We start from the raw sequence: 15,599 nt of genomic DNA, 5'->3' as shown, positions 1-15,599 counted from the left end.
TCATATACTGTAGATACCCTGGTAGATGTATCGTAGGTGTAGGACATATTATATACTGTAGGTACCCTGGTAGTTGTATCATAGTTGTAGGACACATTATATATTGTATGCACCTTGGTAAATGTTTTATAGGTGTAGGACACATTATATATTGTAGGCACCTTGGTAAATGTTTCATATGTGTAGGATACATTATATACTGTATGTACCCTAGTAGATGCGTTTCATAGTTGTAGGACACATTATATATCCTGGTAGATTTATCATAGGTGTAGAACACATTATAAACTGTATGTATCCTGGTAAATGTATCATAGATGTAGGACACATTATATACCATAGGTAACCTGGTAGATTTATCATAGATGTAGAACACATTATATACTGTAGGTATCCTGGTAGATTTATCATAGATCTAGGACACATAATTTACCGTAGCTACCCTGGTAGATGTATCATAGGTGTAGGACACATTATATACTGTATGTACCCTGGTAGATGTATCATAGGTGAAGGACACATTATATACTGTTTGTATCCTGGTAGATGTATCATACATGTAGGACACATTATATACTGTATGTATCCGGGTCGATTTATCATAGTTGTAGGACACATTATATACCGTATTTATCCTGGTAGATTTATCTTAGTTGTAGGACACATTATATACCGTATATACCCTGGTAGATTTATCTTAGTTATATGACACATTATAATATACTGTAGATACCCTGGTAGATGTATCATAGGTGCAGGACACATTATATACTGTAGGTATCCTGGTAGATATATCAGATGTAGGACACATTATATACTGTAGGTATCCTTGTAGATATATCAGATGTAGGACACATTATATACTGTAGGTATCCTGGTAGATGTATCATAGATGTAGGACACATTATATACTGTTTGTATCCTGGTAGATGTATCATACATGTAGGACACATTATATACTGTATGTATCCTGGTAGATTTATCATAGTTGTAGGACACATTATATACCGTATTTATCCTGGTAGATTTATCTTAGTTGTAGGACACATTATATACCGTATATACCCTGGTAGATTTATCTTAGTTGTATGACACATTTTATATACCGTATATACCCTGGTAGATTTATCTTAGTTGTATGACACATTATAATATACTGTAGATACCCTGGTAGATGTATCATAGGTACAGGACACATTATATACTGTAGGTATCCTGGTAGATATATCAGACGTAGGACACATTATGTACTGTAGGTATCCTGGTAGATGTATCATTGGTGTAGGACACATGATATACTGTAGATATCCTGGTAGATGTATCATAGATGTAGGACACTTTATACACCTGTATTTTTTAAGGCCCTATTTACCTTGCTGTTTCGGTGTGAGCCAAGGCTCCGTGTTGAAGATCGTACCTTTACCTATAATGGTTAACTTTTATAAATTGTGACTTGGATGGAGAGTTGTCTTAATGGCACGCATACCATATCTTCCTATATCTATTGAGCAAACACTAATACAAACAAACAAAGCAAGCAAGCAAACAAACCAAATCTTCAACTTGCTAGCATTAAGATAACAGCTGTAAGTGGCGGCACATTCCTTTTGTTTGATTTTGCGTTCTTAATGTCCGATTTTCATTCCATTCAATAAAGTCGTTGTGACTGAATCCTTAAGCTGTTCTTAAACCTTTTATACTTTATCCTTTAGGTACTAGACAATATGATGTATCAGCAATATCGGCTTAACTTGAAATAAATCGCCATAGTAGTTGGTCAATCTCAAAAACGACGTACTGAAGCGCCTTTAAAACATTGGAGGGACTAGGCCAATCCTTCATCTTGTCGGCTAGTCCAGAATGTATATAAGCTTGTCCTTACCAAACATGCAAACTTTTTTTTTTATATTATCATAATGCATTCAAGTGAAGTAGGAGAAAGAGAATACATTGTCTACATGCAGTACACATCATTTGTACCTCAAGTGCAGACCAATTCAATTTTCATACACTCGAACCTAATGAAGAGGAAGGTCCATTACCAACAACAATTTTGACAGGTTTTTTCTACTTGAAGTACAAATCAACTGAATCTCAAGTACAGACCAACAACGTTTACATAAATCAAAACCTAAGGAACATTAATGTGTATTACAATGAAAAGGTTCGACAGGCTTTGTCTACTCGACGTACACATCAACAGTACCTCAAGTACAGACAGATTGTATCTTCGTACAACCAAACCTTGATGAATACTAATATGTGTTTACATTAAAACTATCGAAAGGCTTTGCCTACTTGAGATACACATAAACTGCCCCTCAAGTAGAGACCAATTCAATCTGCATACACCCAACTCTGATGAATATTGATATGTATTACCATCGAAAGTATCTACAGGCATTGTCTACTCGACGTACACATCAACTGTACCTCAAGTCACCTTGCACAGATATTGGCTATGTTTCCCAATGATCATCTTACAATGATAATCTGGTTCTTTTTAGATTGATATGGCTGTGATAATCTCTGGTCACCTCACTTACACAGATGCTAACTTTATATATCGATTTCTTTACCTTTGATCACAATACACAAATTTTGACTTTGGTTGTCTCTGATCACCGTGACCTGATATTCTGTTCACATTACACAAATATTTAATTTGGTTACCTCTGGTCACCTAACACATATACTCACTTTGGTTACCTCTGGTCACCCTACACAGAAATTCACGTTGGATAACTCTGGTCACCTTACACAAACATTGACTTTGGTTACCTCTGCTTACGTTACACTGATGTTCTTGTCACCTTACGCATATGATTAATTTGGTTATCTTTGGTCACCTTACAATTATACTCTGGTCAGATTACACAATTATTCAATTTGGTTACCTCTGGCCACCTTACACATATATTGACGTTGGTTATCTCTAGTCATATTGACTTTGGTTACCTCTTGTCACCTTGCACAGATATTGACTATGGTATCTTGTGGTTACCTTACAATTATGTTCTTATCACATTACACAGATATTTGATTTGGTTACCTCTGGTCAACTTACACATATTTTGACGTTGGTTACCTCTGGACACCTTACACATATATTAAATTTGGTTACCTCTGATGACCTTTCACAGAGATTGACTAGGCTTCACCCTGGTCATCTTACAATGATATTCTTGGTCTTTCTGCTCGACGTACACATCAACTGTACCTCAAGTACAGACCGATTGAATCTACATACAACCAATCCCGATGAATACTAATGTGACATTACAACTTTTGAAAGGCTTTGTCTACTTGAGGTACACATCAACTGCACCTCAAGTACAGACCGATTGAGTCTACATACAACTAACTCTGATAAATACTAATGTGTGTTAGCATTGAAACATTCGAAAGAATTTGTGTACTTGAGATACACATCAACCGAACCTCAAGTACAAACCAATTCTATCTACATACACCCAAATACAATAAATATTAATGTATATAACCATCAAAACTTTGGACAGGCTTTGTCTACATGCAGTACACATCATTTGTACCTCAAGTACAGACCAATTCAATTTTCATACACTCGAACCTAATAAACAGAAATGTTTATTACCAACAACAATTGTGACAGGTTTTTTCTACTTGACGTTCAAATCAATTGTATCTCAAGTAAAGACCAACTCCGTTTACCTAAACCAAAACCTAAGGAACATTAATGTGTACTACATTGAAAAGATTCGACAGGCTTTGTCTACTCGACGTACACATCAACTCTACCTCAAGTAGAGACAGATTGTATCTTCTTACAACCAAACCGTGATCAATACTAATGTGTGTTAACATTAAAACTTTCGAAAGGCTTTGCCTTTTTGAGATACACATGCACTGTCCATCAAGTACAGACCAATCCAATCTGCATACACCCAACTCTGATGAATATTGATATGTATTACCATCAAAAGTTTCTACAGGCATTGTCTTCTCGACGTACACATCAGCTGTACCTTTAGTCACCTTGCACAGATATTGGCTATGTTCCCCCTGGTCATCTTACAATGATCATCTGTTTTTTTTTGGACAGATTGACTGTCTCTGGTCACCTTACTTACACATATGTTAACTTTAGTTACACAACATCACTTATCAGAGATATCGATTCCTTGATCTCTGATCACAATACACAGATTTTGACTTTTGTTATCTCTGTTGACCGTATCCTGCTGTTCACATTACACAAATATTTAATTTGGTAACCTCTGGTCACCTAACACATATATTCACTTTGGTTACCTCTAGTCACCCTACACGTACATTCACTTTGTATAACTCTGGTCACCTTACACATACATTGACTTTGGTTACCTCTGGTTACCTAACACTGATGTTCTAATCACTTTAAGCATATGATTAATTTGGTTATCTCTGGTAAACTTGAAAGGTTATTGGCTATCTTTACCTGTGGTCACCTTACAATTATACTCTGGTCAGATTACACAACTATTCAATTTGGTTACCTCTGGTCACCTTACCCATATATTGACATTCGTTTCCTCTAGTCATATTGACGTTAGTAACCTTTGGTCACCTTGCACATATATTGACTATGGTATCTTGTGGTTACCTTACAATGATGTTCTTGTCACATTACACAGATATTTGATTTGGTTACCTCTGGTCACCTAACAAAAACTTTGACTTTGGTTACCTCTGATTACCTTTCACAGAGATTGATTAGCCTTCACCCTGGTCATCTTACAATGATATTCTTGTTCTTTCTGCTCGACGTACACATGAACTGTACCTCAAGTGCAGACCAATTGAATCTACATACAACCAACCCCGATGAATACTAATGTGCGTTACCACTAACACTTTTAAAAGGCTTTGTTTACCTGAGGTACACATCAACTGCACCCTAAGTACAGACCGATTGAATCTACATACAACTAACCCTGATGAATACTAATGTGTATTAGCATTGAAACATTCGAATGGATTTGTCTACTTTAGATACACGTCATACAGACCAATTGAATTTTCATGCACCCAACCCTTATGAACAGGAATAACTATTACCAACATCTATTTGGACAGTTTTTTTTCTACTTGACGTACAAATAAACTCAGGTAGAGACCAATTCAATCTGCATATACCCAACTCTGATGAATATTGATGTGTATTACCATTTAATCTTTCTATAGGCTGTGTCTACTTGAGGAATAGATGAAATGTACCTTAAGTACATACCAATTCAATCTACATACATTCAAATATAATGAATATTGATGTGTATTACCATCAAAACTTTCGACCGGCTTTGTCAACTTGAGGTAACATCAATTGTACCTCAAGTACAGATTATTTAATCAGCATACAACCAAACATGTTAAACAAATTAATTATATTACCATTAAAACTTCGTTAAGGCTTTGTCTACATGAAGTACACATCATTTGTATCTCAAGTACAGACCGATTGGATCTAAATACAACACACCTTGATGAATACTAATGTCTGTTACCATTAAAATTTTAAGAGGCTTTATCTACTTGAGGTATACATCAACTGTGCCTCAAGTAGAGACCAATTCAATCTACAAACAACCAACACTGATGAATATTAATGTGTGTTACCATTTAATCTTTTGATAGGCTTTGTGTACTTGACGTATACATGAACTGTATCTCAAGTACAGACCAGTTCAATCTACATACACCCAACCCTAATGATACTTATGAGTGTTACCTTTTAATCTTTGGAATTGTCTACTTGCTGTACATATCAACTGCACATCAAGTACAGACAAATTCAACTTAAATACAACCAATACTGATGAATATTGATGTGTATTACCATCAAAACTTTCCAGAGGCCTTGTCTAATTGAGGTACACATCAATTATAAATCAAGTTAAGACCAATTCAATCTACATACATTCAAATATAATGAATATTGATGTGTATTACCATCAAACTTTTGAAAGGCTTTGTCTACTTGAGGTATACATAAACTGTGCCTCAAGTATAGACCAATTCAGTCTAGATACAACTCTGAAGAATATTGATGTGTATAACTATCAAAACATTCAGCAGACTAATTCAATCTACAAACAACAAAAACTGATAAATACTAATGTCTGTTACCATTTAATCTTTCGACAGGCTTTGTGTATACTTGACGTATACATAAACTGTGCCTAAAGTACAAACAAATTCAATCTACAAACAACCTACACTGATGAATACTAATGTGTGTTACCATTTAATATTTCGATAGGCTTTGTCTACTTGAGGTATAAATGAACTGAACCTCAAGTACAGACCAATTCAATCTAGATACACCCAACTCTGAAAAATATTGATATGTATAACTATCAAAACATTCGACAGGCTCTGTCTACTTGAGGTACACATCAACTGCACCTCAAGTACAGACCAATTCAATCTAGATACACCCAACTCTGATGAATATTGATGTGTATAACCATCAATACTTTCGACAGGCATTGTGTACTTGAGGTACACATCGACTGTATCTGAAATGCAGATTAATTCAGTCTAGATACACCCAACTTTGATGAATATTGACGTGTATTACCATCAAAACTTTCCACAGGCTTTTTCTACTTGAGGTACACATCAACTATACCTCAGGTGCAGACTTATTCAATATACGTACATCCAATGCTGATGAATACTTATGTGTGTTATCTTCAAAATGTTAGAAAGGCTTAGTCTACTTGAGGTGCACATCAACTGTGCCTCAAGTGCAGACCGATTGAATCTACATACAACCAACCCTAATGAATACTTATGAGTGTTACCTTTTAATCTTTTGAATTGCCTACTTGCAGTACATATCAACTGTACCTCATGTACAGATCAATTCAACCTACATACACCCAACTATGATGAATATTGATGTGTATTACCATCAAAACTTTCGACAGGCCTTGTATAATTGAGGGACACATCAATTGTACCTCAAGTTAAGACCAATTCAATCTACATATATTCAAATATAATGAATATTGATATGTATTGCCATCAAAATTTTGGACCGGCTTTGTCTCCTTGAGGTAAAAATCAATTAAACCTCAATTACAGACTATTTAATCTACACACAACCAAATATGATAAAAGCTATTTATATTAGCATCAAAACTTTGTAGCGGCTTTGTCTAAATGAAGTGCACATCCTTTGTATCTGTTGTACAGACCCATCGAATCTAAATACAACTAACCCTGATGAATACTTATGTCTGTTACCATTAAATCTTTTGACAGTCTTTGTGTACTTGAGGTATATATCAACTGCACCTCAGGTATAGACCAATTTAGTCTAGATACAAACAACTCTGAAGAATATTGATGTGTATAACCATCAAAACTTTCCACAAGCTTTGTCTACTCGACGTACACATCAGCTGTACCTCAAATACAGACCAATTCATTATACACGCAACCAACCCTGGCCTGATGAATTCTTATGTGTGTTAAAATCAAAATGTTCGAAAAGCTTTGTATTTTTGTGATATACATCAATTGTACCTCAAATATAGAAAGATTGAATCTACATACCACCAACGTTAATGAATACTTATATGTTTTACCATTTAATCTTGAGAATTGCCTACTTGCGGTACATATCAACTGTACCTCATGTACAGATCATTTCAACCTACATACACCCAACTCTGATGAATATTGATGTGTATAACCATCAAACCTTTCGACAAGCATTGTCTACTTGAGGTACACATCAACTGAACTTCAAATACAGACCAATTCAATGTATATACAACGAACCCTGATGAATACTAATTAAATTAACGGTACCAATTTTCTTGCACCAGATGCGCATTTCGACAATACATGTCTCTTCAGTGATGCTCGTGGTCAAAATATTTGAAAATCCAAAGCTTATATAAAAGATGAAGAGCTGTAATCAAAAAGGTCCAAAAGGTATAGCCAAATTCGTGAAAGGAATCAGAGCTTTGCATGAGGGAGATACATTCTTTAATTTACAATAATTTATAATATTTTGTAACAGCAAATTTTAATAACACAAAAAATCCGTATTTTCATGCCAGTACCGAAGTACTGGCTACTGGGCTGGTGATACCCTCGGGGACTAATAGTCCACCAGCAGAGGCATCGACCCAGTGGTAGTAACTAATGTGTGTTACCATCAAAATGTTCGGAAACCTTTGTCTACTTGAGGTACACATCAACTGTACCTCAAGTGCAGACTGATTGAATCTTCATACAACCAACACTGATGAATACTAATGTGTGTTACCATTTAATCTTTCGTTAGGCTTTATCTACTTGAGGTATAAATGAACTGTACCTCAAGTGCAGACCAATTCAATCTACATACACCCAACTTTGATGAATATTAATGTGTATTACCATCAACACTTTCGACAGGCTTTGTCTTATTGAGGTATACATCAAATGTACCTCAAGTTAAGACCAATTGAATCTACATGAATTCAAATATAATGAATATTGATGTGTATTACCATCAAAATTTTCGGCCGGCTTTGTCTACTAGACGTTCACATCAACTGTACCTCAAGTTCAGACAACTTAAATATACGTACAACCAACCCTGATGAAGACTAATGTGTGTTACCATCAAAATGTTCGAAAGGCTTTGTCTACTTGAGGTGAACATCAACTATGCCTCAAGTGCAGACCGATTGAATCAACATACAACCAACCCTAATGAATACTAATGACTGTTACCTTTTAATCTTTAGAATTGTCTACTTGCTATACATATCAACTGCAGATCAAGTACAGACAAATTCATCCTACATGTAACCAATACTGATGAATATTGATGTGTATTACCATCAAACCTTTCGACAGACTTTGTCTATTTGAAGTACACATCAACTGTACCTCAAATTCAGACCAATCCAATCTACATACCATCAATTATGATGAATATTGATGTGTATTACCATGAAAACTTTCGACAGGCTCTGTCTACTTGAGATAAACATTAATTGTACCTCAAGTTTAGACCAATTCAATGTACACACCTTCAAATATAATGAATATTGATGTGTATTACCATCAAAACTTTCGACCGGCTTTGTCTATTTGAGGTAAACATCAATTGCACCTCAAGTACAGATTATTCAATCTACATACAACCAAGCCTAATGAATACTAATATATATATTATCATTAAAACTTTTGAGTGGCTTTGTCTACTTGAGGAATACATCAACTGTGCCTCAAGTACAGGCCAATTTAGTCTAAATACACCCAACTCTGAAGAATATTGATGTGTATAACCATTAAAACTTTCAACAGGCATTGTCTACTTGAGGTACACATCAACTGCACTTCAAGTACAGACAAATTCAACCTACATGCAACCGATACTAATAGGTATTGATGTGTATTACAATAAAAACTTTCGACAGGATTTGACTACTTGAGGTACAAATCATCTGTACCTCAATTTCAGTCCAATCCAATCTACATACAACCAACTATGATGAATATTGATGTGTATTACCATCAAGACTTTTGAGGAGGCTTTGTATACATGAAGTGCACATCATTTGTAACTCCTAAACAGACCGATTGGATCTTAATACAACTAACCCTGATGAATACTAATGTCTGTTACCATTAAAAGATTTGAGAGGCTTTGTCTACTTGAGGTAAACATCAACTGCACCTCAAGTGCAGACCAATTAAATCTACAAAAAAACAACACTGATGAATACTAATGTGTGTTACCAGTAAATCTTTTGATAGGCTTTGTCTACTTGAGGTATACATGAACTGTACATGAAGTGCAGACCAATTCAGTCCTGATACAAACAACTCTAATGAATAATGTATAATCATCAAATTTTTCAACATGCTCTGTCTACCTGAGGTACACATCAACTATACCTCAAATACAGACCAATTCAATCTAGATACACCCAACTCTAATGAATATTAGTGTATATTACCATCAAAACTTTCCACAAGCTTTGTCCGCTCGACGTACACATCAGCTGTACCTCAGGTACAGACCAGTTCAGTATACATACAACCAACCCTGATGAATACTAATTTGTGTTACCATTCAATCTTGAGAATTGCCTACTTGCAGTACATATCAACTGCACCTCATGTACAGATCATTTCAAACTACATATACCCAACTCTGATGAATATTGACGTGTATTACCATCAAAACTTTCCACAGGCTTTTTCTACTTGAGGTACACATCAACTATACCTCAGGTGCAGACTTATTCAATATACGTACATCCAATGCTGATGAATACTTATGTGTGTTATCTTCAAAATGTTAGAAAGGCTTAGTCTACTTGAGGTGCACATCAACTGTGCCTCAAGTGCAGACCGATTGAATCTACATACAACCAACCCTAATGAATACTTATGAGTGTTACCTTTTAATCTTTTGAATTGCCTACTTGCAGTACATATCAACTGTACCTCATGTACAGATCAATTCAACCTACATACACCCAACTATGATGAATATTGATGTGTATTACCATCAAAACTTTCGACAGGCCTTGTATAATTGAGGGACACATCAATTGTACCTCAAGTTAAGACCAATTCAATCTACATATATTCAAATATAATGAATATTGATATGTATTGCCATCAAAATTTTGGACCGGCTTTGTCTCCTTGAGGTAAAAATCAATTAAACCTCAATTACAGACTATTTAATCTACACACAACCAAATATGATAAAAGCTATTTATATTAGCATCAAAACTTTGTAGCGGCTTTGTCTAAATGAAGTGCACATCCTTTGTATCTGTTGTACAGACCCATCGAATCTAAATACAACTAACCCTGATGAATACTTATGTCTGTTACCATTAAATCTTTTGACAGTCTTTGTGTACTTGAGGTATATATCAACTGCACCTCAGGTATAGACCAATTTAGTCTAGATACAAACAACTCTGAAGAATATTGATGTTTATAACCATCAAAACTTTCCACAAGCTTTGTCTACTCGACGTACACATCAGCTGTACCTCAAATACAGACCAATTCATTATACACGCAACCAACCCTGGCCTGATGAATTCTTATGTGTGTTAAAATCAAAATGTTCGAAAAGCTTTGTATTTTTGTGATATACATCAATTGTACCTCAAATATAGAAAGATTGAATCTACATACCACCAACGTTAATGAATACTTATATGTTTTACCATTTAATCTTGAGAATTGCCTACTTGCGGTACATATCAACTGTACCTCATGTACAGATCATTTCAACCTACATACACCCAACTCTGATGAATATTGATGTGTATAACCATCAAACCTTTCGACAAGCATTGTCTACTTGAGGTACACATCAACTGAACTTCAAATACAGACCAATTCAATGTATATACAACGAACCCTGATGAATACTAATTAAATTAACGGTACCAATTTTCTTGCACCAGATGCGCATTTCGACAATACATGTCTCTTCAGTGATGCTCGTGGTCAAAATATTTGAAAATCCAAAGCTTATATAAAAGATGAAGAGCTGTAATCAAAAAGGTCCAAAAGGTATAGCCAAATTCGTGAAAGGAATCAGAGCTTTGCATGAGGGAGATACATTCCTTAATTTAAAATAATTTATAATATTTTGTAACAGCAAATTTTAATAACACAAAAAATCCGTATTTTCATGCCAGTACGAAGTACTGGCTACTGGGCTGGTGATACCCTCGGGGACTAATAGTCCACCAGCAGAGGCATCGAACCAGTGGTAGTAATTAAATTAACGGTACCAATTTTCTTGCACCAGATGTGCATTTCGACAATACATGTCTCTTCAGTGATGCTCGTGGTCAAAATATTTGAAAATCCAAAGCTTATATAAAAGATGAAGAGCTGTAATCAAAAAGGTCCAAAAGGTATAGCCAAATTCGTGAAAGGAATCAGAGCTTTGCATGAGGGAGATACATTCCTTAATTTACAATAATTTATAATATTTTGTAACAGCAAATTTTAATAACACAAAAAATCCGTATTTTCATGCCAGTACCGAAGTACTGGCTACTGGGCTGGTAATACCCTCGGGGACTAATAGTCCACCAGCAGAGGCATCGACCCAGTGGTAGTAACTAATGTGTGTTACCATCAAAATGTTCGGAAACCTTTGTCTACTTGAGGTACACATCAACTGTACCTCAAGTGCAGACTGATTGAATCTTCATACAACCAACACTGATGAATACTAATGTGTGTTACCATTTAATCTTTCGTTAGGCTTTATCTACTTGAGGTATAAATGAACTGTACCTCAAGTGCAGACCAATTCAATCTACATACACCCAACTTTGATGAATATTAATGTGTATTACCATCAACACTTTCGACAGGCTTTGTCTTATTGAGGTATACATCAAATGTACCTCAAGTTAAGACCAATTGAATCTACATGAATTCAAATATAATGAATATTGATGTGTATTACCATCAAAATTTTCGGCCGGCTTTGTCTACTAGACGTTCACATCAACTGTACCTCAAGTTCAGACAACTTAAATATACGTACAACCAACCCTGATGAAGACTAATGTGTGTTACCATCAAAATGTTCGAAAGGCTTTGTCTACTTGAGGTGAACATCAACTATGCCTCAAGTGCAGACCGATTGAATCAACATACAACCAACCCTAATGAATACTAATGACTGTTACCTTTTAATCTTTAGAATTGTCTACTTGCTATACATATCAACTGCAGATCAAGTACAGACAAATTCATCCTACATGTAACCAATACTGATGAATATTGATGTGTATTACCATCAAACCTTTCGACAGACTTTGTCTATTTGAAGTACACATCAACTGTACCTCAAATTCAGACCAATCCAATCTACATACCATCAATTATGATCAATATTGATGTGTATTACCATGAAAACTTTCGACATGCTCTGTCTACTTGAGATAAACATTAATTGTACCTCAAGTTTAGACCAATTCAATGTACACACCTTCAAATATAATGAATATTGATGTGTATTACCATCAAATCTTTCGCCCGGCTATGTCTATTTGAGGTAAACATCAATCGTACCTCAAGTACAGATTATTCAATCTACATACAACCAAGTCTAATTTATACTTATGTATGTTATCATTAAAACTTTTAAGAGGCTTTGTCTACTTGGGGAATACATCAACTGTGCTTCAAGTACAGGCCAATTTAGTCTAAATACACCCAACTCTGAAGAATATTGATGTGTATAACCATTAAAACTTTCGACAGGCATTGTCTACTTGAGGTACACATCAACTGCACTTCAAGTACAGACAAATTCAACCTATATGCAACCGATACTAATAGGTATTGATGTGTATTACAATAAAAACTTTCGACAGGATTTGACTACTTGAGGTACAAATCATCTGTACCTCAAGTTCAGTCCAATCCAATCTACGTACAACCAACTATGATGAATATTGATGTGTATTACCATCAAGACTTTTGAGGAGGCTTTGTATACATGAAGTGCACATCATTTGTAACTCCTAAACAGACCGATTGGATCTTAATACAACTAACCCTGATGAATACTAATGTCTGTTACCATTAACAGATTTGAGAGGCTTTGTCTACTTGAGGTATACATCAACTGCACCTCAAGTGCAGACCAATTAAATCTACAAAAAAACAACACTGATGAATACTAATGTGTGTTACCAGTAAATCTTTTGATAGGCTTTGTCTACTTGAGGTATACATGAACTGTACATGAAGTGCAGACCAATTCAGTCCTGATACAAACAACTCTAATGAATAATGTATAATCATCAAATTTTTCAACATGCTCTGTCTACCTGAGGTACACATCAACTATACCTCAAATACAGACCAATTCAATCTAGATACACCCAACTCTAATGAATATTAGTGTATATTACCATCAAAACTTTCCATAAGCTTTGTCCACTCGACGTACACATCAGCTGTACCTCAGGTACAGACCAGTTCAGTATACATACAACCAACCCTGATGAATACTAATTTGTGTTACCATTCAATCTTGAGAATTGCCTTCTTGCAGTACATATCAACTGCACCTCATGTACAGATCATTTCAAACTACATATACCCAACTCTGATGAATATTGATGTGTATAACCATCAAAACTTTCGACAAGCATTGTCTACTTGAGGTACACATCAACTGCACCTCAAATACAGACCAATTCAATGTACATACAATGAACCCTGATGAATACTAATGTGTGTTACCATCAAAATGTTCGATAAGGTTTGTCAACTTGAGGTATACATCAACTGTACCTCAAGTCCAGACCGATTGAATCTTCATTCAACCAACAGTGATGAAACTTATGAGTGTTACCATTTAATCTTTAGAATTTTGTACTTGCTGTACATATCAACTGCACTTCAAGTACAGACAAATTCAACCTACATGCAACCGATACTGATGAATATTGATGTGTATTACAATCAAAACTTTCAACAGGATTTGACTACTTGAGGTACATATCAACTGTACCTCAAGTTCAGACCAATTAAATCTACATACAACCAATAATTATGAATATTGATGTGTATTACCATCAAGACTTTAGACCGGTCTTGTCTACTTGAGGAAAACATTAATTGTACCTCAAGTTCAGATTATTCAATCTACATACAACCAAATATGATAAAAACTAATTATATTACCATCAAAATTTTGTAGAGGCTTTGTCTACATGGAGTGCACATAATTTTTGTCTCTTAAACAGACCGATTGGATCTAAATACAACTAACCCTGATGCATACTAATGTCTGTTACCATTAAAAGTTTTGAGCGGCTTTGTCTACTTGAGGTATACATCAACTGTGCCTCATGTCCAGACCAATTCAATCTACAAACAACCAACACCGATGAATCTCAATGTGTGTTACTAGTTAATCTTTTGATAGGCATTGTCTTCTTGAGGTATACATGAACTGTACCTCAAGTGGAGACCAATTCAGTCCAGATGCAAACAACTCTGAAGAATATTGATGTGTATAACCATCAAAACATTCAACATGCTCTGTCTAATGGAGGCACACATCAACTGCACCTCAAGTACAGACCAATTCAACTTACATACACCCAACTCTGATGAATATTGATGTGTATAACCATCAAACCTTTCGACAAGCATTGTCTACTTGAGGTACACATCAAATGTACCTCAAATACAGACCATTCAATGTACATACAACGAACCCTGATGAATACTAATGTGTGTTACCATCAAAATGTTTGAAAGGCTTTGTCTACTTGAGGTACACATCAACTGCACCTCAAGTACAGACCGATTGAATCTTCATACAACCAACACTGATGAATACTAATGTGTGTTACCATTTAATCTGTCGTTATGCTGTGTCTACTTGAGGTATAAATGAAATGCACTTCAAGTACAGACCAATTCAATCTACATACACCCAACTCTGATGAATATTGATGTGTATTACCATCAACACTTTCGACAGGCTTTGTCTAATTGAGGAACATATCAATTGTACCTCAAGTTAAGACCAATTGAATCTACAT

This window comes from Mytilus trossulus, chromosome 1, assembly GCF_036588685.1.
Source record: "Mytilus trossulus isolate FHL-02 chromosome 1, PNRI_Mtr1.1.1.hap1, whole genome shotgun sequence".
Taxonomy (NCBI): domain Eukaryota; kingdom Metazoa; phylum Mollusca; class Bivalvia; order Mytilida; family Mytilidae; genus Mytilus; species Mytilus trossulus.
Note: the sequence above shows the minus strand (reverse complement) of the source record.